Source organism: Saccopteryx leptura, chromosome 4 (assembly GCF_036850995.1).
Source record: "Saccopteryx leptura isolate mSacLep1 chromosome 4, mSacLep1_pri_phased_curated, whole genome shotgun sequence".
NCBI lineage: Eukaryota > Metazoa > Chordata > Mammalia > Chiroptera > Emballonuridae > Saccopteryx > Saccopteryx leptura.
Genome location: NC_089506.1, coordinates 148,984,429 through 149,009,841, shown reverse-complemented (window position 1 = coordinate 149,009,841; position 25,413 = coordinate 148,984,429). Strand labels below are relative to the sequence as shown.

The 25,413-nt window shown below is 35.5% G+C and overlaps 1 pseudogene; it reads right to left on the bottom strand.

Moving 5' to 3' along the window:
* Positions 1-14,008: 14,008 nt before the first annotated feature.
* LOC136404263 (DNA-directed RNA polymerases I, II, and III subunit RPABC2 pseudogene) lies at positions 14,009-14,429 on the bottom strand (annotated as a pseudogene).
* Positions 14,430-25,413: the final 10,984 nt, after the last annotated feature.

Genomic DNA, 25,413 nt, shown 5'->3' with positions numbered 1-25,413 from the left:
GACAGTGTAGTAGTCAAGTATGAACCATCTTTTATTTTCACTCTCCTCCCTACACCACCCCTCCAACCCTGAGGGATTAGCTAAATGAGAGAAGAGAATCAGGCCCTAGGTGAGGAAAGAGAGGGCACTAAACCAATACCATCTTTCTAATCAGACTTCAGAGCCACTGGAATTTGGGAAGGAAAAAGCCACAACTTATAAGTAGGTTCAGAGGTTTGATTTTTACAGAACATTGGAACTGTGTTAAGTATTGAACTGTGTTTTGATTTAATTACCAAACTCTGATTATAGCATTCTAGTTACATAAGCATGACAAGAGAAATCTCAGGGCTTACCAAAGATTCCATCCAGTGGCAGGAAAAGGACATACCTCACTGAGAAAATACAAAAGTATAAATGGGAAACACTATATGCTATATGGCTACACCCTAAGGTATCCTTGTCAATACAATAATCATACTACTTACAGAGTTAGATTTGATAAAAGAAGAAAAGTTATATCATTAATGGTAATTTTGGTCATATTCCATTCTTGTGACATGATTAACATTTTCAATATTCTCATTTAGGCTTGTGGTAAATTCAGAGATATGCTAATTTAGTGTTACACATATGTGACCTGATATGTCATAAAAAAATAAAATGTTGCTATTTCTTGGGCTCTTTGACTTGCCAATGAATTGACAAAATTTTTGTTTTTCTGTAATACTCTAGGATCATTTAATGAATAAGATACTATTTATTACACAGCTTTTCATTATTATTATTTTTAAAATTAAAGCCTTTTGAATAGAAACACACTCTATTCTTAGATTAGGAAGTGGGATTTGTGGATTAAGAACAACCTCTAAAACAATATAATAATTCTCTTAACATAGCAAAAATAAATTAAAACACTTAAATATAATAGAATTATTAATTTTTACATATGCATCTAATCACTGTTCTATGTTTAAATAGAGACACAATCTCCCCTACTCCCTTTTATATGATACCATTTCATAACTTAGTAAAGAGTTACCATATTTTCTCTGTCTTCCTACCTTACAGTTATATTATGTCTGCCTCACTTTGGATATAAATTTAATGCCTCCAAGTTTCACTTAATCCTTCGAGTTAATCTCAGGGTACCTGATTTATCAACTATTCTAATATACACTGGATTGAAGGATCTTTCATTTTACTCTTTGATGTACCATATCTTTGATTAATTTTTAGTGTATAATCAGTGGAATAATACTGATGTGTGACTCCCCATTTAAGAGAATCACTTTTGAAAAGTAAAGCTCTTCAATCAATCAATCAAACAGCAAGCAAGAAAACCAAATAAATAAATACCTTGGAGGAGAAAACAAAACTTAGGAAGCTACATGGTCAACTAAGGGGAAGTATTTCTAATCCAGCCAGGAAACTGAGACCGTGCAAGAAATAATAGACTTGTATGTGTGGGTGCACATGACTGGCAGAGTGCTGAACAATTGCCTGCATCTGAATTGTAGGAGAGACTCTGCTTGTAGGCTCGAGAGGAAGATGCACTCACATGAGACTGATTCGGAATTGAGAAACATGAAGACACAGTATTTTGAGGGAACTTTCCTTATTCCTGGAAGTATCCTTGCTTCAGGGTGTTCCAGATGTACAGTGCAGTTACTGAGGAAGAAGTAAAGGGAGAGTCTGACTTTTCCAGCTTGGTGGGGACAGTACCAGTGGCAGTAGCAGCATCTGGTCAGTTCTGCAGCATAATTGTGGGTGTTGTTCCTAGACGCTTAGTCTTAAATTCTTTTTCAGCTCCTTAATAATTGTGTGAGCCATTAATTAGGTGATCATATAATTTATCATCAAGAAGGACACATTTGCAAGTGAAAACAATTATACATTATCTCCAAGACAACAGCTTAAAAAACAAATTGCATAGTTACTTTGCCTATTAATATTTAGTAAATCCGGGTTCTGTTTAAATATATCAGAGTGAATTCATTTATGTAACTAAGAACTTTTACCAAAACTAAATAAAATAAAATAAAATTGCAGTATCAATGCCATAAAATATAATGTAGATATTTTTGGAAATTATGGACCCAAAATGTTTCCTTTGGAGGGATGCCTATGTTGTACTTTAAAAAAAAAAATTTATTTATTGACTTTACAGATAATGGAGAGAGGGGGTAGGAGCAAGAAGTATCAACTCATAGTTGCTTCACTTTTAATTTTTTTATTGGATGGTTGTTATAGATGCCTTGACCTGGCAAGCCCAGTGACCTCAGCATTTCAAGTCAAATCTCTATCTACTGCACCACCCTAGGCCTAGATGCACTTTTAAATGATAAAGAAATATTCAGAGGTTTCAGGGCTTATTTTATATTCTAATGTTTCCAAATTTTCTCCTAAATTAAAAGACACAGACACACACCCACACACACACACAAAGTAAATAGAACCAACTAACTCTCCCATTTAAGATGATAAAACTTAATAGGGAAAATAAACACCCAAGACCGGAAAAATTAGTTCCAGATGGAATCCAGAGAAAACAGTTGGTGGGCACTGAATGGAAAAGAGAGTGTAACAGAACACAGATAATACCAACCGGAGTTTTTTTTTTCAGACAGAAATGACCTTATTCTAGTAGTAACATGGCAAATTAGGCCACTGGCTACTGATCACTCACAAGAAAAGGGCTTGAAAAATGTATGGGATTAGAGATGGCCCTCTTGAGAACTCAAAGCTTCTGCGGAAGAGACACACCTTTGAAGATGGTGTCCTTGGGTGTCCTGGGTTGTGAGGAGAAGAAAAGAGTAACTGAAGAGGATGACCCTACTGAGACAGGAAGGAAGCAAAGAATTAGAAGATGTAAAGCAAAAGAAATAAGTGCCATATATTTAAAACAAACTAAATTTGTTCTTTAGAGCAGCTTTTATTTTGTAGCAGAGGGTGAAGGCGCTGAACTCAGACCTCTGGAAAACCACTTCTGGTCACTCAGAAGTATTTTGCAATTAAGGTAGAGGAGACTCCAAAACAAACACAATAAAGAAAAGTAAAACCCAGCATCCATATAAAGATACTTTTAAACAAATAAAAATAATAAAAACTCTTAGGTTAAAGCACAGAAATTAAATCAGGCCATGATGCAGAAGAAAAACATTCTCACAAGTCCTGGCCAGTTGGCTCAGTGGATAGAGTGTCTGCCTGGCGTATGGACGTCCCAGGTTATGATTCCCAGTCACAGTACACAGAAGAAGTGGCCATCTTCTTTTCTCCCTCTCCCTCTGCCTGCCTTCTCTCCCTCTTCTCCTCCGATAGCCAGTGGCTTGATTGGTCCAAGCGTGGACACTGGATGCTGAGGATAGCTCAATTGGTCGTAATACCTCAACCTCAGGTGCTAAAAATATCTCAGTTGGTCGGACCATTGATCACTGATAGGGTTACCAGGTGGATCCTGGTTGGAGTGCATGCAGGAGTCTGTCTCATTATCACCCCTTCTCTTACTTAAAAAATAGTAAAAAAAAAAAACAAACCAAGAAAGAAAGAAAAACATAACATTAAACTCAGGTTAATATTAAAGATAATTAAACAAGAAATTGCAAATGTAAAATGTGAACCAGATATTCAAAAATTGAAAATAAATTAACAAAGACCAAAAAGATGTGAAATGAAATGGACTGATTTAAAGAAAGATATTTCAGAATACATCTGAATATATATAAAATTCATCAGTACCTAAGAATAATTGATATAAATGGATATGCATAAGAGATATGCATAGAAAAAATGAGAAAAACAATCAAATAAGCAGTAATAATAATAATAATGAAAACAGGGTCAGCGATAAAGTAATATATAATATATATATAGAGGACATCAAAGAGCAGTGATCCACGTGATAGTGTAGTATCTGAAGCATAAAAACAATCTAATGGAACAAAGTCAATGTTAGAGTTTATAATTATAGTAATTATAAAATATAAAATAAATATTACAATATGAAGCTCCAAAGTATCCGTCATGAACCTGGTGATATTGAACCAGAGTTCTCTACTTTGGGATAATTTCATTATTAAGCTTTAAAAATGAAGAAAATTTTATCTGATCCTCCAACATAAAGACAAAATTACTTATTTTTAATTGCAATTCTTCATTGATGGTATATACAAAAGCAATTTACTTTTGTATATTATTAACCTTGTGTATCCTATAATCTTTCTGTATTTGTTATAGGAATTTTTAGTGTGTATCAAATTGTGGAGATTTTTACATAGATAATCATGTCATCTGTGACTAAAGGTATTTTAATTTCTTTCTTTCCAGTCTTTAATACTTTTATTCCCTTTCTGTATCTATTGAATTAACTAGGGCTTCCAGTACAATTTTGCTTAAAACTGATGAAAGATAATTTGTTTGTATTGCTTCCAAAGTTATGTGGACAGTGTCTGATATGGTAACCATTAACCACACTTTGAACACTTGACATGGGACTAACTTAAATTGAGAAACTCTACAAATTCTATAAATATAAAAATACATGCCTGACCTGTGGTGGCGCAGTGGATAAAGTGTCGACCTGGAAACACTGAGGTCGCCGGTTCAAAACCCTGGGCTTGCCTGGTCAAGGCATATAGGGGAGTTGATGCTTCCTGCTCCTCCTTTCTGTCTGTCTGTCTGTCTGTCTGTCTCTCTCCTCTCTAAAATGAATAAATAAAAAATATTTAAAAAAAAAAATACATATAAAATTTCCAAGAAAAAAGTAAAATTTTATATTATTAATGTTTGTACTGATTCCATATCAAAATGGTCTATTATAAAAATTAATTTTTTTGTTACTCTTTTAATGTAGGCTATTGAAAATTTAGAACTACACACACACACACACATACACATTGCTCATGTTATATTTTTAGGGGGCAGTGATTCCATCTTACTTCCTGGGATGTTGATGTGATTACTTTGGAGCATGAGGAGAAAAAGCCACGACCAAAGGTTTGTTAAACAATGAGCTGGAAGGACCTCTGTACGGAATTGCTTATAAAATTGTTCTCTAGGGAACTTCATTCACATGAATCAAAATAAAATTCTATCCTACTATGTCATATTGATTTTAGAGTTTCTGTCACGTAATTATCTCATTTTTGCAATTGTATGTGAAATATGTATGAATTTGTAGGTAGATAAGTAAAATAGAGTCACCCAAATCCCACACTAGTAAGGTGAGTTTTCCTTTGAGTATTGATCTTTTCCTTAATGAATATTAGTTTATTTCTTAAAAATTAAGAGTGAAATGTCAATAATAAACTTCAAATAATTTGCAATTTGTCTCAGATTGACCTAATTTATTTCAAACCTGAATATGGTTTATTAGCAGTGAGTTCAATTTTATTCTTTTTTTTGTGTGTGTGACAGAGACAGAAAGAGAGAGAGGGACAGACAGACAGGAAGGGAAAGAGATGAGAAGCATCAATTCTTTGTTGTGGCACCTTAGATGTTCATTGACTGCTTTCTCATATGTGCTTTGACCGGAGGACGACAGCAAACCGAGTGACCCCTTGCTCAAGCCAGCGACCTTGGGCTCAAGCTGGTGAGCCTTACTCAAACCATATAAATCCATGCTCAAGCTGGCAATCTCGGAGTTTTGAACCTGGTTCCTCTGCATCCCAATCTAATACTCTGCCTAGTCTGATACACTGCACCACTGCCTGGTCAGGCTCAATTTCATTCTTTTTTTTTTTTTTTTTTTTGGTGGCAGAGACAGAGAGAATCAGAGAGAGGGACAGACAGACAGGAAAGGAGAGAGATGAGAAACATCAATTCTTTATTGCGGCTCCTTAGTTGTTCATTGATTGATTTCTCATATGTGCCTTGACTGGGGGGCTATAGCAGACTGAGTGACCCCTTGCTCAAGCCAGGGACATTGGGCTCAAGCTGGTGAACCTTGCTCAAACCAGATGAGCCTGTGCTCAAGCTGGTAACCTTGGGGTCCTCCACATCCCAGTCCGAGGCTCTATCCATTGTGCCACCATCTGGTCAGGCTCAATTTCATTCTTGACAAAGAACTGAGTGCAGTGTCAATAGCAGGACTGAATGAAATAATAGAACAGTGAAAGTATTTTCAATATTTGTTAAAATTCTCATTTAGTGATGAGCTCATTTCAAGGAATAAAAAAGATTCCAAATTACCTAAAATCTTCTAGTGCTATTTTAACACTGTCTTCTTAAAGTAGGCTGACAGAAGGGGTCAGTATTAAAACTATATACTGTAAACTGAAAACACTAAATTGAGGGATATATTATTTTTTTTCTTAAGGATGAAGGTTACTGAAAAGCCACATCTGTATTAAAAAAATATCTAGAATTCAAAAGCCTTGCTATACTAAACAATTAATGGATGCTTGTAAAATTTCATGTTTGGGCCTGACCAGGCAGTGGTTCAGTGGATAGAGCATCAGACTGGGATGTTAAGGACCCAGGTTCAAAACTCCGAGGTCCCCAGCTTGAGCATAGGATCATAGACATGACCCCATGGTTGATAGCTTGAACCCAAAAGTCACTGGTTGAAGCCCAAGGTTGCTGGCTTGAACCCAAGGTCGCTGCCTTGAGCAAGGGCTCACTCACTCTGCTGTAGTCACCGCTCTCCCTTGCCCCCGTCATGGCACATAGGAGAAAGCAATCAATTAACAACTAAGGTGCCACAACAAAGAATTGATGCTTCTTATCTCTCTCCTTCCTGTCTGTCTGTCTCTCTCTCTCTGTCTCTGTCTCTCTCACTAGAAAATAAAAATAAAAATTCCATGTTTGGAAAAAGTTTGCTTTCTCTGCATAATAAAATTTATGGTCAAATATATTGAGCAGTATAATAAACCTGCTTTAAAAATTCTTGCACAAAGTTGAAATTCAACCATGTACTAACAGTTCAGATACTGGCAAGGTCTACAAAGATGCCACTGAAAAATATATATAGTGCATAATTTTCATTTCTTTGCTGTCAGAGTAACATGTGTGCTTCATATGCTTTAGTGAAGTCTAGCAGTACAAATGTGTCAGAAAACCATATAAATTTGTCTTCTATGACTAACATATTGGATTTAGGACCCTGGTATTTAGTATATTTATCTCTAAGCAGAAAAAGGAATTTATTCTTGGACAAATATTATATTTAACACATTTTCCCTACAGGATTTAATGAAACAACTTTAGCTGTAGCTATTATCCTTCTGTAGTTCCCCCTGACCCCACTGTAGTAGCTTAAAATTTAGAATAAGGCTTTGTGTTCAGAGATTTCAAAAATGATATTGAAAGAGCAAAAAGTGCACTAATTAAACTTATAAGCCTCAGAGGTAAATTATCTTCTAAATTTGCCTCATAACTGTATTGAGGTGTTACTATGAGAGATAAATAAAATGAATTATCATATTAGCTTGGATTGTTTTATTTTAAGTGGCAGAAACTGAACCCAATTTAGTTGAAATAAAAATTTAGTAAGTCCCATAAATGGCAAGTTGTAGATGGAGGCTGGTATCAGATGAAGTTGACAGAACCAGAGTACTGTCCATTTCTCTATGTCACTACTTTGCTTATCTCTTTTTACCTTTGCTGGACTTCATATTTCAGGCTCATTTTCCCCATACAATATACAGAATGGTTATGTATATAAAATTCAGCCAACCTTGGAAGTCCAGTAAAGAGACTATACTTAATAAAAGATACGGTCTTGTTTATTTTCTGAATTATGAAGGCATCCACGGTTGTGACTTGTGGTTTATCAAACTGTGATACCTTTGCAATTAGGCTGGCCATTAAGATTGAGGCAGAAACAAACACTGCAGCACTGAAGTCACGTCTTTACAGTACAAAGATGGTCTCAAGAAAGATTGACACATTGATTTTTTTCAGTTTTATGATTGGTTTCCTTTTGATCTCTTGAGTGTCTGCTGAGTTCAGACCCCTTACTAAATTACCCATATTTCTTGTCTGTTATTAAAGTTATAATTACACAAACTAAGCTTAAATATTATAGTTACTATTTCTTGTGAAAAATATTTCCCTAGATAATCTTTATATGAAAATATATTGGTTATTAAAGACTCTTCTTTTTCCCTTTATTTGTTCCTATTCTTTCATAATTTTTGTTCTTTCTTTTGTGTCTCTTACCACTCTTTGCTTTTGTTTTTTTCAAATTTTATCAAACCAACTCCAAGTTGTCCTTCTTTCATGAAATAGTTATTTTCTAGAAATCATTACAAAACATAATTCTATAAAATGAATACTATTTTGTACCCCTGCTTTATTTCTTACTACTTGTTTGAAGATGTAGTTATCTATAAATAAAACATGTCATCTCTAGTTAACATTAAATTACATTTAAGTATGTCACAAGTATTTTAATTCACATATTTCAAAAATTATAGAAAAAAGTCAAATAGGCTCTTTCTAGTCCTCCTTGTATGTATCCCTAAAAGTTTATTTTGCCTCTCTGAATTAATTCCTATGTTGCTAAATTAATTCTGAATTAATTCTCTGAGTTAAATCAAGAGATATTTAACAGTTCTCTGGTAACAATTTTTAAATTTCCTAAATAATTCATGGAATAGGTATGGAGTAGAATGAAAAATATATATGATAAAAGAGATAATTAGAATAAATAAACTGCTAATTTTTCATTCAACCATTTCATTGGACTGGTGTTTTCAAAAGTGAGGTGTTAGGAAATTGGCAGTCTCATACGTTACACACTTTAATATGTTATTTGTTTCTATCTAACAAAATTTTTATAAATAAATGTAGTAGGAATTAATCTGAAATGTATAAATATAAATTTGTATATATATTAACATATTCATTGTGGTTGTGAAATAAAATTATCACAAGCAAACAAAATTTAATAATGAGGGAAGTAATTGAGTGAATTGTTATATACCTCAACATTAAAAATAATTCACAAAAGAATATCCAGCAATATGATAAAATAATCAGAATATAATATGTTGTGAAAAAGCAGGTTATAATATGTAATGCATATACAATACCTATTATAATTAATTTAAAACATGTGCGCATGTGTGGCTCTAAGTATGTACATTTAAGAATGGGGATCTTGCTTTCCAGGGAAATACTGATATGGAAAAGGTAAAATTGTTCAAAGCTTCATACATTGTCTTTTAGAAAGTACCAAATTTAATTGATAACTGTTATTTCTTCTAGTAGTCTTATAACTAATGTTATAACCAATTGGAGTATTAACAAATGAACAATTATAATGTTGACATTTAAAACATGATAAGAACATATGCTCCTGCTCAGCTATTTTGGTTTCTCTATAACAAGAAATAATTCTTCTGGATTAAAAAAAAATTAGAGCAGAATGCTTATAATGAACTCAGAATGTCTGTGATTACTTACTATTTCTACTTCACACATTCAGAATTTATTTCCATTTCTTATTACAAAAAAAGGCACTTCTTTTCTCTGATTAAAGGAATAAGAAAGAAAAAGGAAAAAACAGGAGGAAAGAATGAGTGGTGAGTTAAAGGACAGATTGAGTTATGTATTTTAATCTGGCAGTTGTCTTGTATAATTTTTTTGCCAAAAGACTGCTAATTTCATACAAAAATTTAAATATTGTAACAGTCACCCTATTTTAAAAATGGAAAATATTTCTCAAGTGTTTCTGTTTTCAAAATACTGTCTCACGCTATTCTGTTTGCTTGATCATTCTTTTGGAGATAATTCTCTACATTTAGGATGTGATGTATGTGTATTTTTTACTATCTCACCTTCAAATCTCCCTTGATATATTTAATAAGTTTAAAGGAGGCCAATTTTTTTTCTTCTCTTTCTTCTTTTTTTTAAATGGAGTATATTCACATCCTTTAAAATACATAGAAGATATACTAAAAAGAAACATTACATTCCTGGGGTGTGAAATACATTTTTAACAGGAATACTTGAGAAGAAATGTAAAAGTTATATTTGCCTCAATTTAAACAAACTGTAACCCACTTTTCACAGGAACATAGAAGCTCTCACTTTTAGATGTGAATCATCCCAAAGGAAAATTTACTATATCGCACTGCTTCAGGCTCCATATTCTCAATACCATGAATGCCTTTTGTTATTTCTTCTGTCCTCGAACTATATTAAAGGGAGAGTATTTTTAAACATAAAATGAAACTAGAGTGTTGAAGTCACACAATCTGCTCTGTTCTACTTGACCATAATACTATCAAATCTTAACATTGTGTCTAGAATGTCTAAGAAAAATTCTTCTAAACATTTGTTCATATAGTTAATATGGACTGGAGGGTGTGTTTGTTCTTTTTTGTTTAAACCAAGAGACACATCTTTTAGTTTAGGAGTAAGGAAAATAGTTATGTAAACTTTATCAAAACTTGTATTTATTATAACTTTAAATATTAGAAAGCGGAAATAATGTAATAGATTAATTATGGTATATAAAAAACCAATTTGGTATTTTTTCTTTATGAATTTTATGACTTGAACAAAATTTATAATGGTAATTCCACCCACTATTGAAATATACTATCCTTGACCAATTAACTTACTTGTTAAGCGTACTAAAATAAGGCAATATGTTAATAGACTGTGCTAATAATCTCAATTATCCATTTCAACAATACTGGTCAAAAAAGATGGTTTAGCTTAATTTTATCACCACAGTAGGAAGATGACTGATCATAAATATCAACTGACCATAAATCTCTGATAGAAAAATGATTACATTCTAATATAATGTAGTCAGAGGTGGTTTTCCTGTGAAGCAAATGATGCTTATTTCAGCTTTAGAGACCTTTAGTTGCACTGACACTTTCAAGGCCATGGGAGGAACCCTATAACATGGTTATTTGGTCATGTAATTCTGTAAAATATGGAAAAGTAGGCCAATTTAACTGCAATCAGTTAAGATTGCTGTCTCCTTTTACTTGGACTTTTCCTCCATAATAGTTGGCATTTAGGATAGACATTTGAGCTATTTTGCTCGGGAAAAGTAGAGTTGTAAATACATTGTTTATTTAATGAGTTATTTAAGAGGGTTGCAGTCACTTTTGTTAAGCTAGTGCTAATTATTCCAATAACATGCCCTAAATGCACAGGATATGAGGCCTATGATAATGAATGTTCCAGGCCACATAAATATGTGTGTCAAAGAAAAAAATGTCTCAGATACATGGAGGGAGATGTTAGTCTCTAGAAAAATTTTCCAAATTATGTGATTCATATACAATGAAGGATGATAAAAGTTTTTTCACAGTGTGATAGCATGTCACAATAACTCACTCATACCATTGTAGCATGAAGAGAGGGACAGACCACACATAAATATATGGACATAAAATGTTCCAAGAAAACATTTTTTACACAAATAGTTGGTGGACCCTGTTTGATCCATGGGAAAAGAAGACTACTGCAACAGAGACTTGGATCCTGTGTCATTGTCCTGAATCCCCACGGCAACACCAGCAACGTCATTTTCCTTCCGCCATGCAGAAAGGGCTCCACTCAGGTGCATGTTACGCTATGCACTTGCCATTATTGAGATTTAATTTTAAAAAGCTGTACTTTTAAATATTGATATAGTTTTTTTTTTTTAAAAAAAAGCTATTGTTGAGGTCAGTGTGTTGTGTTCATCAATGGCCTATAAATTCTCCATGTTACAAATTTCCTTTAAAATTCAGTGTCAGGAATATGAGTTTTTTTCTTATGATAAATTAGCATGTTTCCTTTTGTCAGACAATTGAAGTTATATATCCTATTGTTTTTCTTTTTGACTTGGTCTACAGAAATCTAGACTTAGAATGGGTACTCACTTTTATTCTCACATATGTAAGCTTTGGGACACATTTGTTTCCCCTTTTTTTATATTTTGGTTTTATAGAATATATAATTTTAATTGTAATAATGACTTACAAATAAATATGTAATAGTACATATACCTAAGATTAAAGTACTGTTTATGATGAGTCTTCCTCAAATCTAAATATTTGTGCTTACATTTCATTAACTTCAATTACTTTATTATCTGTATGCCCTATTCATTTTGTCTTTGATAGAATTGGTCTTTTTTATACATTTAAACTTCCATACAGAATAAAAACCATGTCTATGTAGATATATTTTTTAAAAAATTAATGTACTTTAATATTAAATAACATTATATATATTTATCAGGATTTTTCAACCCTGGCAATAATTAACATTTCAAACCAGAATTTTTTTGTTGAGGAAGGCTGTCTTCTGCATTGGTAAATGTTTAGCAACACCTCTGGCCTCTGCCCACTAGATGCCAGTAGCACCCCTGCCAAGTGGTAACAACCAAAATATCTCTAGACAGTTTAGAAAATCCCCCGGGAATTAGAGGGAGGAGTGTGAGAGGGGAATAGGCCCTGGCTGAGAACCAGAGATTTCTTTAGAAAAATGCACAAATGAACAAATTGATGATTCTTCAAATGTGAGTACACCAGTGTAATGAAGACCTAGATCAAAAAATAAAACATTCTCAGCATCCCACAAAGCCACTTTTTGCCCTCTCCCTATCACTTCCATTATAAAAATATATACCTCTATGACTTTTAAGACCATAGATTGGCCTTCTGTATATAAATGGAATTACTCAGAATGTACTCTGTTGCTTTCAGTAAATGTTACTCTTATTAGATAATTCATACTGTGCATAGCAATAGTTCTTTTATTATTGCCAGATTTCATAATTTTTAGGCATAGTCTGTTGAGGTAGACTTGGTTTTTTAGAACTTTATTTTGAGTAGTGTTTTATTTCATTTTATTCTATTCACTTCTTGTGCCACTTTTTTTAGCTTGATTATTGAGGAATTTGTTGATTTTTTTTGTTATTTTTCATATATACTGTGTAAATATTTTACAGTATTATCTTGTTTACTTTTAAGTTATTTAGAATTTATAAGCATTTTCCCTTTTTCATTCCTGGTATTGGTAAATTGTGCCTTCAACTTTTCTTGAACATTTGTGTGAAGTGTGATTATTTTATTACTCTTTTCAAAAATCAACTCTTTAAATTTACTAACTATATTACTCATTTCTCTCTCAATTTATTAACTTTATTTTGATATTCTTTCCTTAATTTCATGTGAGATATACATATATCACACATGACCATGAATCTTTTTAGAAGAAGTTTCTATTATACAATTTCAAAGTTTATAAATTTTCACTTAGGCTAGATTTAGCTGTATTTTACAAATTTGTTATCTCATATTTTATTGTAATTTAGTTTAGAGTATTTTTAATTTTTATTATTAATCTCTAACGATATGGCCATTGAATATATTTCCAAATATTTGGTAATTTTCTAATCTTTTGCATTTTTTTAACTTTAATTTCCCTAAAACAAAAGAGCATCTCTAATTAGTTTTCTTTGAATTTTGTAAGTTTTTTATAGTCTTGCATATGGTGAATTTGGGGTAATTTTGATGGGCAGTGGCAAAATATATATTCAGTGGTGGGTACATTGCTCTGAAAAAGTCAGGATAATTATGTTTTTGAGATCATTATGCTCATTGGAATTTTTTGTCATATATCAGATCTTGAGATAAGTATGAAAGTTTTCCACCTTGATTTTGTATACAGCTAATCACTCTTTTTAGTTTTGACATTTTTTTGCTTTATATAATCTTTAGTAATGTTATTAAGTACATAAAAATTTAACATAATTATATCTGCTTGATAATTTGATCTTTTGATAATTATAATTTATATTCTCTAAATCTGGCAATACATCTTTTTTTTGGGGGGGGGGGGTAGAAAGGTTGAATAGTTTATTTACATGTATAAAGAATGTGACAATTGCCCTGGCCAAATACAATAGTTTCATAGCTTAGAGAATGGTCTCAGTAGCAAAGATTGCAGTTCCATCCCAGGTCAGGGCACATACAAGAACAAATTGATAATTCTCTCTCCCTCTTCTCTCTTCCCACCTCCATTCTCTCTCTCTCTAAAATCAATAAATTAAAAAAAAAAGAATATGAGATTAGAACTCAGAGATGAGGCACAGTTGGGAAGATGATTCCAGTTCAGTTGCTGATGATGAGCTTGTTTCCTCCCAGTCTTCATAGCTCCTGTCTGGAAGGTAGCATGAATAATGATGTGAATATTTCAGTCCTTGACCTCTTTTATGGCAATGAGTAAAGGATCTGTCTTCCCCTCCAGCTCTACCATCACTGAGGCACACATTGCAATATAAGGGCTCAGATGCCCAGCCTTAGGTCCTGCTTATACTTGGTCACATACAGTATGGTGATTCATTTCTGGTTGGTGTGTGGTTGCTCTCCTGGAGAGAGGGCCTCAACATTATCCTGGCTTTCCTCAATGTTCTCCGAGTCATCTAGTCCTTCATTCTCCCTCACATCATGAAAGTTGTTGTCATCAAAATTGCCCCTACTGTCTGACATAATTCCCATGTCGCAGCAACCCTGCTGCTCCCCAGACCCATGATCAGGAAGCTTCTCTCTCCCGCAGTGCCACACATACTCTGTCAATGCTCTTTATCTTAAAACTACTTTTTGTGACATTAATAGATCATCAACAGTTTTGTTTTGATTGTGTTTCTCCCCCATATTTTTGTTTAAATGCTTCTGTGTCCTTATATTTAGAATGGATCTCTTAACCAGCATATAATTAAAATTATCTTTTAATTCACTTTGAAAATTTTGTTGTTTAACTGGAATATTTAGCCTAGTTACATTTAATGTAGTTATTGATATATTTGGTCATATATATATATATATATATATATATATATATATAATTTTTGTATTTTTGACTTGTTCAACTATGTATCAAAAAATATAACAAGACCCTGCAGGTTGGCTCAGCAGTAGAGTATCAGCCCGGCATATGGAAATCTTGGGTTTGAGTCTGGTCAGGGCACACAGGAGAAGTGATCATCTGCATCTCCACCCCTCTCCCTCTCCTCTCTCTTCCCATTCGGCAGCCATGGCTCAAATTGTTGGAGCAATTTGGTCCTGGGTGCTGAGGATGGCTCTATGATCTTACCTCAGGAACTGAAATAGCTTGGGTGCTGAGCAATGGAGCAGCAATCCCAGATGGGAAGAGCATTGCCCGGTAGGGGGCTTGTCGGGTAGATTCAGGTCAAGGTGCATGCGAGAGTCTGTCTTTGCCTGCCTGCCTCCTGCCTCTCATTTAATTAATTATAGTAATAATAATAATAAAATTAGATCATATTAACTTTATCACTATTTCAATATATGTGGTATTGTCACAAATTTTAACTGTACATATAGGTTGGAACCCAACATACTGCAATTATTATTTTATGCAGTCAATATACATATATATTTACCTGTATACTCTATAAATTGCTTTATATATTTTTTTCTTCATTTCCAAGTTTATGTCCATAATAATTTTCCTTCTACTTGGTAATCTCCACTTAGCTTTTCCTTTTGTATGCATTTTCTGATAATAAATTCGTTCAGTTTTTTTGTCTTATATGTTAATATCTTTACTTTCATGTGTAAAGAATAGTTTCGTTATAGATAAAATTCTAAGTTGGCAGCTATTTTCTCTTAGTGCTTTAAATGTGGTTTCCTTTGTCTTGTGGCCTCCATAATTTTTATTAAGTAGTCAGCTAGCTATTAATCTTACTGCTGCCTCTTTAAAAACAACATGTATTTTTCTCAACAGGATGTTTGCTCCTCAAATCTATTGACTAAACAGCTCTAAACTATAATTTCTTTTTGTCTTTTTAGCACCTTGAGATGGCAGAAAGATCCATTTGCTAAGTAGTTAAAATGTGACATTCATTTAAAGTTATCAATGAATGTTTATAAAAGAAGGAAAATAAAAAAAGAAAAAAATGACAATAATTAATGTAGTTATTCATATACTATAGTTACTTGATTCATAAATGGAGACAGTGCTTGATTATTAGTAACTAAAGATCTTGGCTTATGTTTTAAACTGTTTTCTAAATGATGATAGTTTTCTAATAATTTACTCTTATTTATATTGATACTCTACAATTTCCTTATGGAAAGCAGAATACTATTCCAACCCAACTCTTGGCTTAAGCATATTCATTTTTAACTAAGTTAAGGCAAAATTTTCTAATGTATATTATGGATAAAATATATTAATTTTGTATTGCAGCTTAAAGCTGTTGGATAAGACACAAGCTTCTATTTTTATATTGTAGTTAGGCATATTCTCATCTTTTAGGCAAAGAAATTGTGTTTATAATATCCTGAAACTTTCCCCAAAGTCCTTCAATAAATATACATCTAAGACATACATAGGTCTTTCCTGATTGACTCAAATTATACAGCTCATTTAGCTTAAAATAATTGATCCATTGCATCTCACTTTCTGTTAGGTGAAAAAAGAAGCTTTAATTACAATCACATAAGTAAATAAAAAAACACTTTTTAAAAGGAGACTGGTAAAAATGATACCCTTAGAAAATATTTAAAAATATATATAAATCAATTATTTATGAGTCTATATATGTATATTTTTAAAAAATATATACATATTATATTCATACACCAAGAGTAAGCATGGTTTATATTGAAATAGAGGTATTAGATATATGTAAGTAAGAAATCCTGGGATTCTGGTGTACTAACAAAATTATAGAATAACTATTTCTTTATAAAATCTATGTCATGCTACCTGTCCATGTGTGCACACACAAATATAGCTTTAACCCTCAAAACAAATCTAATGTTGTAGATAAACTATGAAAAACTTTTTACACACTATTTTATAAAAACTGTAAAAATCTTTTTAGGACTCATGAAGATCTCTTGTTAAGCATGAGATTGCCACCATAAAATGTAAGGGGGATGTTCAGGGTCATAATGGAAAGAGTGTAATAAAAGTGACAGGTCATTCTTTATGCCATAAAAAAAGATTCTTATATACCCCTGCTCCCACAAAAACAAAAAACTCACTTAAGTTCAGAACATTCTACTATTTCTTAATTGTTACTCTGGTCACATTTCCCACCCTTAATCCTATTCTTTGAATCTTTTAAAAAAATCTGCTGAACACTAATTATTTAACCTTGCCTCCTACCTACTTTTCCTCTTTATTCTGAGGTTTCTTAAGGGCTATAATGAGCTGTCCCCACACAAACAGGCCAAATTAGTGGATAATTACTGCTGGGCCTGTGAATGCTCTCACTCCTCCTCTCTTATAGTTTCACAACATTACCAGAATGGTCTGTCGCTTCCCTACCAATTAGGAACAATTACTACTTTATAACATTAGTGGTGGCAGGCTTATTACGTTCAGGGATATGTAAAGGTAAGGTGGGGATAGAGCAAGGCCAAAAGGGGTCATTGCCATATTAGGGGCCTCAATAGTTTATATTCATCATTTTAATTTCATTTCTTCAGGATTACAGCTGCAGAGATTCATACTAGCTCTATGAAATGAAAGCGAACATCATACATATCTAAAGTTGTGTTTTTCTCCTTTTGTGCAGGATAATATCTCGTTTTGAGGGTTTTAGTTCTCAAAACAATGGAAATAGCTATGGATTATTCTATAGGGTGAAAAGGGGTTATTAATTTTTTGGTTTTCTAATAAAGATGCTTATTATTTTTATTTTGGAGAGTGTATTCTTCACATCTGAATTTAGTTCCTTAAGCTGCACTGTGGATGTGATTGTAGAAGTAAGTATTATTACCCAGAAGAGTTACAAAACATTCCTTTCCAATCTGCATTTCAATAGGAGAGTTTAGGTCAAGATAAATCCATATCATGTATTCAGAATGAATTATATATTTTGAAAACTTTTAAGACTGCTATATATGCAGTCAACATTGCTCCTTCCAGAAGGAATGAGGCATAACAAACTGTCTACCTTAGCTTATTTGTTCTCAAATTCTTTTTTTTTTAATTAAATTAGATAACTTTTATAAGAAATTTTAATTATTTTGAGAATGTGAGTGATATTTATTTGGCAGTTGGAGGAATGGTAATGAAGTAAAAATCCCTCATATGAGCAAAAATTCTTACTTGTTTTTATGTATGAATGCTTTCTTTCATGCAAGGTATAGTTTAGGATTTCATTAAAGTATGGTGCATTTTACTGAATGTGGCCTTTCTGTCCTTTTTGGTGCTTGGTTTCGTGTGTGGCCCCTACTTCATGGTCACATTCCTTGAATGCCATCTTAATTAGAATAGCTCATCTTATGTTTTAAAGAAAGAAAAAATTTAGAAACCTTCATGGAGTTAGGGAAGAATTCATGGAGCTTTATATTTTAGAAATAAAACCACAAACATTTCTAGATACCATAGAGGGGAAATAATTTTCTGATAGAATTGGTAATCAATGTTGAGAGTGACATCAAGAAGCATAAGGGTAGTGATAGAGATGATGATGATGATAATGATGATAATGATGATGATGATAATGATGATGATGATGATGATGATGATGATGATGATAATTTTGGGATAAGGAGACTATTGTTGTTAAGTTTGTGGTCATCACTTTAGCCTGAGTGGTGAAAATGAAAATGTGTTTCAGAGAGTTAAAAAACAATTAGGTGGAAGCTAAACTTGAACTTGTGAACCACATGTGAGAAATTTGGTAAGTAGAAGGGAAAGAAGGGCTAAGAATACTAAATAAAATCATTTTGTAGAATAAAGTTTTATATATTGGAAAGCAGACAAGGAGAAATTGAATAAAGAAAGAGAGAAAAGAATTACAAAGTTATAAAATCTAAGGCATCCATTACCTTCTAAAATTGGGAGAGAAAATATAAAACTATTTTCATGTTAGTTAAGAAGCAATAGAAAATGAGAATGAAAGAAAATGTATTGAAAGTGTATTGGGACATACACTACATTGAATGCAATTCTTTCTTTTCAGTGATTTAGAAAACAAAGCTTGTGTCTCATTTAGAAAATTGCCCCAGACAGTTTTCAGGAAAAATAAGTTGCATAAAGGATTTAAATTTGACAAGCATCTTAAGAGATGTCAAGATCAATAGTAACTCTCTATTTGCAATGAAGAGACAATACAGTTGTTCAATAAACATGTCAAAGAAATTATGTTTTGCAAAACACATGGCAAATAATTAGTAGATTAACTGCATACTCAACTTTTAACTGTGCATTAAATAGCCATGGTCATAATATTGTTTCACTAAATAGAACCAAAGTTGATCAACTCAAATGTTGCTTATATAGTTGTTATTGGACAACAATGTCTACATTTTAAGTCATATAAAATAAATTCAGTTAGTGATGAATACTGGAAAATAAATTTACAAATTTCAGCAAAAAGAATTATAAGACTGATTTTATATGAGGATGATGGAGAAATAATCATCCAAGGCTATGATGTCCTAGTCAGGAGTCAACATAATTCACTTGATGTCCAAATGTTGACCATATTTTCTTACCAAATACTGGACTAATAATTAATGGTGCAGTTAGAATTTCCTTAATAATCTTTTATAGTATGTGGACAAGTCCTGCCGGGGGTGAGAATGACAGAGACACAAAGACCCGACTCCGGGGACCAGGTTCAGTGACGCAGATCCACTTTATTCAGGAAGTATGCAAGCTTATATAGATGTGTTTAGCCTATATAGGGTGTTACAGCGTGTCCTTCATAGCCAATGGCTGAAAAGATCAGGGAGCTGCGTGGCTGGCACTAAAGTCACTTCCTTATAGCGGGTGAGCTTCCTTCCTGAGTGTGCCCAGGGGGGTTCTGGGAGCTGGAGTATTCTCACAGCATTGCATCAGCTGCTGCTGCTAGGAATGTGCTTTGCGCTCCACCCACATCTCCCCCTTCTCTTTTAATTAAGGCCAATTGGACTTGATAAATGACAGCTTGCTGTTGTTGTAGCTTCTGAATGCTACGCATTAGGCAATGGAATCCTACTAGAACTAAAACAACTATAATACTTATTATACTGTATGCTAATAGATTAGCTGGATTAAACAATGAAGCAAGCTTCTATAATGTTTGACTAGTTAGGAAATAGAACAGGGGTCTCAAACAAGGGATTCCTTCTAGGGGTCGTGTTGTCATTTCCCTTCCATTGTGTTACAGAGACTTTCTAGGTGCCATTAAACACAGTTCCATTTTGATTGTAAAAAATGGATGTAGGTCCATGCATGCCCCCTTCCCACAAATGTCCCAGCGTCCAACCACAGAACTTGCCATGGGCTGCAACTGCATATGGTTACAAGGCACATTACACAAATTACAACAACATGACAAATCATACAATTTCAACAATTACAAAGATACATTTCACCAGTCTCTGAGCACTTTGCCTAAAGCACAAAATGTCCTTGGCCTTCTTTCTAGCCATGGGAAAAGCTTCCTGGGACAGGGGAAGGGCCTCCAGCAAAGCTATCCCCCAACCCCATCAGGTTATTTCACATTGTCCAAAATCCATAAATCCATCCAACAAAGGAGCCAGTGCTCACTTGGGCCGTAGTCCAGGAAATCAGTCCATGCGCATGAGGCATCAGCCACCCCCCTCATTCCTGCAGTCCAGGCAGGTCTTACACTGTCCCAAAGAGGAGCATGTGGCAATGGCAATCATCATTTCCATCTCTGCTCTGGAGAGCATGATGGCGTGCACCCCTATGTCCCAAAATGTCAGTGAACCCATCAGCAGTTTAGCAGGCACTCCCTGCCATTCCAGCGGCCATTTTGGCAATGCAAGCCAGACTTTCATTCATCTTCCTGTCGCAGCTGTTGCTGTTTACCTTCTGGAGTCTGCAAATCACAACTCCAGCACAATTCTCCTCATCCTCCAAATATAAACTGAAAACACCAGCTTGTGCTGTCAGGCTTGAGCTCCAAGCTGCCGCTGCCTGCATCTGGGAGTCAGCAGTTACTATTGCACACATAAGCAAGAACAGAGCACCAGGGCCTGGGGGCCCATCAGGGGCAATTCTCTGGGCCAGCCCCGCCAAAGCCTCCGCATCCCCCCAGGTGAAGGGGCACACACGCTGGCTGTGAGGTGTTCTTATGGAGTGCTGAGGACCTCCTCCTCTCAGTCGTAGTTGGTGTGGAGAAGACCAGGGCTGTGGCTTTGGACGGGTGAAGACTAAACCACTTAGTCGGTGCCCAAGAAACCCTGTCAAGCAGGTTGGGGGGTTTCTGGGATCCAAAATGGCTGAAAAATATAAGCATAACCTCTCCCTTACATTAGAACAGGGTGTGATCCTGCCACTGTGCTGTGGTTGGGTCCTTCCAGCGTCATTTCAGAGAGAGGGGTAGAAGAGAGAGTGAGAGATACAGAAAAATAGACAAGACAGACAGACGGAAAGAAAAAAGACACATGGGGACATATAGGCTGGCCCATGGGTCTGCAGCAAGAACACATGTTGGAGAAAATGGCGTCTGAGAGGCTGGGGTGGGGCACTGAGCCCGGCAGGGAATGTGGAAGTAGCAACTTCTGCTTTTCCCGGGGGCAGAGCTGATGGCACGGTTAGCAATTTGGTTGGTTTTGTTTCTGCAGGCTCCGCTGCGATTTTTGTCAAACTCGGTGTCTAAACTACTTTTCTCCTCAGTGGATGGGGATGAATAGGAAGGTAAGGGCTCCTCAGAGAGAGAGGTATCCTGTAATATTTTTGGCACTGGCGAAGGGTCCCCAGCAGGAGCACTGGTCAAGCAGGCATGTAGCCCTAGCAGGGCAGGAATGAGGCCAAGAGGGAAGGTTTGTCCCATGTACTTCGGCCAAACAAACACGTCGGAGAGCTCGGGCCCAAGTATCCAGGTCCCAGAGGGGCGCATTCTCAATTCAGGGATTGAGACCAGAGACAATCTCCCAGTTAGTACAGAGATCCTCTTTACAAACTTCAACTCACCTACTCTGCAATAGGGTGTGCAGGGCTCGAGCCTGTGGGGCTTGAGAGTTGGGGAGGTTTCCCTTTGCAGAGGGTCACTCACCCATCCCTTGGATGCCTGTTAGGTCCCTGCCCCACATCGGGCACCAGTTGTGGACAAGTCTTGCCAGGGGTGAGGACAACGGAAATGCAAAGACCTGACTCTGGGGACCAGGTTCAGTGACGCAGATCCACTTTATTCAGGAAGTATGCAAGCTTATATAGATGGGTTCAGCCTATAGGGTGTTACAGTGTGTTCCTCAAAGCCAATGGCTGAAAAGGTCAGGGAGCTGCGTGGTTGGTGCTGAGTCACTTCCTTATAGCAGGTGAGCTCCCTTCCTGGGTGTGCTCAGGAGGCTCCTGGGAGCTGGAGTATTCTCATAGCATTGCATCAGCTACAGCTGCTAGGAATGTGCTCTGCACTCTACCCACAATAGTATAAGCTTAACTTTTTTGCGTGATTGAGAAAAAAATAAAAAACAAAATTTCAGCCTGACCAGGTGGTGGTGCAGTGGCTAGAGCATCAGATTGGGATGCTGAGGACTCAGGTTCGAGACCCCGAGGTCACCAGCTTGAGCGCGGGCTCATCTGGTTTGAGCAAAAGCTCACCAGCTTGGACCCAAGGTCGCTGACTCAAGCAAGGGGTTACTCAGTCTACTGAAGGCCTGTGGTCAAGGCACATATGAGAAAGCAATCAATGAACAACTAAGGTGTCGCAATGCACAACAAAAAACTAATAATTGATGTTTCTCATCTCTCTGTTCCTGTCTGTCTGTCCCTCACTCTGACTCTCTCTCTCTCTCTATCTCTATAAAAAAAATTTCAGAATAAAAGAGCATACAGTTTTGTCTAAGAAAAAACATTACTGTAACTATTTCTTATGACTATTCAGTTTCTTTAGAAACTCCAGTGTTTCCATTTCCAAAAGGAATTAATCTTTTATTAGTTCCTCAATTTTATTTTTCTCTCTCTTTAATAAGTGAGAGGAAGATAGATAGTGAGACTCCCACATGTGCCCCAACTGGGATCCACCCAGCAACCCCCATCTAGAGCTGATGCTTGAATTAACCAAGCTATCCTCTGTGCCCAGGCTGACAATCAAACCAGTTGAGCCACTGGCTGTGGGAGGGGAAGAAAGAGAGAAGGGGAAGAGAGAGAGGAAGAGGAACCAATGGTCGTTTTTTTTGGTGCCCTGACCAGGAATCAGGATATCCATTGACTGGCCAATGCTCTTTCCCTATGCCAACTGGCCAGGGCCAGTACCGTATTTTTAAAGTGTGTTTGAGATAATAGCATTTATCTCAAAAAAATAGAAATTTATGTTACCCAAAAACCTGTAAGGAAACTTCATAGCATCTTCATTTATAAGAGCCAAAAATGAAAACAATCCAAAGATACTTCAGTATGTGAATAAAAAAAGCAAATTGTAGCATGTCTGTACCATGGAATACTACTTAGCAATAGAAGGAACTACTACTGGTACACAAAACAACTTGGATCCCAAGGGAATTACACTGAATGATAAATGCTGATTTAAAATGGTTACCTACTATAGAGATGGGGAATGAATACTCCACTTCTTACTCCGGTATTAAGAAAGTGGGAAGAAAAATTTGTTGTGGACCAAAAATGGCAAAAAGCCATTATAGATTTGAGGCTTAGCAAAAGGCTAAGTTCTCCCCCCTCCATCTCCATATTTGGCTTTGATGCTGAGTATTTGCACCCACTCCACTTGCTTCCTTGGGTTGCTGGAAGCAATATACATGCCCTTCCTCTGACTCTTTGTTTCAGATGTTTGTAAATTTCACTAATGTATCCTGTTTTTGCCTTGGGAGAGTTTCTGTCTTAGCCTTTGATGTGCAACTTTGTATTAGGGTCCTTGATTTGCATAGGTCTATATAATAAAGTGAACTGGGGCTATGAGGCACTCAGATACTGCCAGGCAGTTTGAGGATTCCTCCGGGTTTGTTTTTGTTTTGACAAAGTGTGTTTCCTTAATTCTGCACCGTTATTTGGAGCCATGCTTGTCCGCGGCAAAAATTTTTGTCTTTGGCTATAAAATGTAGCATATATGGTCTTTCTGATGGCACTGTTGTGTATTTGGACTGTTCTGGTGTTCATAGGAATCAGCTAATGTGGTGAAATTTCATAGAGTTAGTACCTACAAACACAGATTGGGTGAAAAACTGGTGAGATAAATGAGGTTGATTGATTATATTAATGACTAGTTCCTGACTGTGATATTGTGCTCTAGTTAGGCCAGATGTCACCACTGAAGAAACTTGTTTATTATCTCTTATAACTCTATTAAAGTCTAAATTTATACCAAAATAAACATATTTTATAAACAAAGATACTCTTTATGTTCAAGGGAGGAAGAGCTCAACTTTGGCTGAGAAATTGAGTAAGATTAATAGAGGAAGTGTCATTTAAGTTAGCCTTTAGAAGTTGAATATAATTTTCATAGGTAGAGATTTCCTGAAATAAATTATTCTAGGTAGGGGAGAAAAAAACCTGGCAAATTCAGTAGTGATATTCATTTTTTCAATGATTATTTATTGATAATTACTAGATATCAGGCACTGTGCAGTATATTATGAATAAAAAGTAAGCAAAAATATACTTGTTTAAATTGCATATTGTTGTAGTAAAGTCTAATATAATCAAATGTATAAATATATGTACAATTATTACTCAGGCTTCTATGAAGAACAAATTAAAAGGGAAAATATTGGAAGACGTGGAATCAGTTCAATAGTAATATTCCAGCTGAGAGGAAGTATATAAGACATGTTTGGAGGTAATACATTTAATTTTTTTTTTTTTTTTTTGTATTTTTCTGAAGCTGGAAACGGGGAGAGACAGTCAGACAGACTCCCGCATGCACCCAACCGGGATCCACCTGGCACGCCCACCAGGGGGCGACGCTCTGCCCACCAGGGAGCGATGCTCTGCCCCTCTGGGGCGTCGCTCTGCTGCGACCAGAGCCACTCTAGCACCTGGGGCAGAGGCCAAGGAGCCATCCCCAGCGCCTGGGCCATCTTTGCTCCAATGGAGCCTCGCTGTGGGAGGGGAAGAGAGAGACAGAGAGGAAGGAGAGGGGGAGGGGTGGAGAAGCAGATGGGCGCTTCTCCTGTGTGCCCTGGCTGGGAATTGAACCCGGGACCCCTTGCACGCCAGGTCGACGCTCTATCACTGAGCCAACCGGCCAGGGCCAATACATTTAATTTTTTTTTTTTTTTTTTTTTATATAATTTTATTTTTTTAATGGGGTGACATCAATAAATCAGGATACATATATTCAAAGATAACAAGTCCAGGTTATCTTGTCGTTCAATTATGTTGCATACCCACCACCCAAAGTCAGATTGTCCTCTGTCACCTTCTATCTTGTTTTCTTTGTGCCCCTCCCCACCCCCTATCCCTCTCCCATTCCCCCCTCCCCCCCATAACCACCACACTCTTATAAATGTCTCTTAGTTTCACTATTATGTCCCACCTACGTATAGAATAATACAGTTCCTGTTTTTTTCTGATTTACTTATT